The sequence below is a fragment of the Monopterus albus genome, unplaced genomic scaffold, assembly GCF_001952655.1.
Source record: "Monopterus albus unplaced genomic scaffold, M_albus_1.0 scaffold59.1, whole genome shotgun sequence".
Taxonomy (NCBI): domain Eukaryota; kingdom Metazoa; phylum Chordata; class Actinopteri; order Synbranchiformes; family Synbranchidae; genus Monopterus; species Monopterus albus.
Window position 1 is genome coordinate 977,913 of NW_018127939.1, and position 1,035 is coordinate 978,947.

Consider the following 1,035-nt stretch of genomic DNA (forward strand, 5'->3'; position numbering starts at 1 on the left):
GGTAGGGCAGACACAATGAATGATATTCTCAGAATGTTAAAGGGAAAATCCACCATAAAATAGAACTACACTGATCTTAGACATTTAAGTCAATATCTATCTAAGACAACTGTCTCCCTAAGCTGGAAAGCATGAAGACTTGATTTGTGATCAGAATCAGAATCAGCTTTAATGACCAAGTATGTTGTGCATACAAGGGATCTGTCTCAGGTACAGAGGCTCAGTGAAGCAACTTTAGGGGTACACAATTAAAGGAAAAAAGATTCATGCATATTGAACAGCATAAGGGCAGCACGGTGGTGCAGTGGTTAGTGCTGCTGCCTCACAGTGAGAAGGTTACAGGTTTGGGCCCCACCCGGGACCTTTCTGTGTGGAGTTTGCATGTTCTCCCCGTGCTTGTGTGGGTTCTCCCCGGGTACTCCAGCTTCCTCCCACAGTCCAAAGACATGCAGCTTAGGTTGACTGGTGTCTTTAAATTGCCCATAGGAGTGAGTGTGTGTGTGTGGTTGTTTGTCTATGTGTTAGCCCTGCGATGGATTGGCGACCTGTCCAGGGTTTACCCTGCCTTTGCCCAATTACCGGCCAGGATTGGCTCCGGTGACCCCATTCAGGGACTTAGCGGTAGAAAATGAATGGATGAACAGCATAAAAAGAATCACTGAGATTTATGCCTGAAAATATTTAAAATGTAAAATTTTCATGTCTTTCAGTATGGACGAGGACGGTTCGCCAGCACCTGGCAAAGAAGAAAGTGGGTCTTTGGGATTTTGGGTGTTGGCCAAAGCTGCAACAGACCCATTTTAAAACTGGTTGATCGTAGGTCCAGACGTCATCTTGTCCCGCTAATTGTGCAACATGTGCGTCCTGGAAGCACCATCCTCAGTGATGAATGGCAGGCCTACAGAGGTGTACTAACCAATCAAGGATACACACATTTTCCTGTTAACCACAGTCGGTGGTTTGTTGACCCATTAACAGGCAGCCACACACAGAACCTGGAAAGAGCATGGGCCATATACAAGGGGATGGTATGGC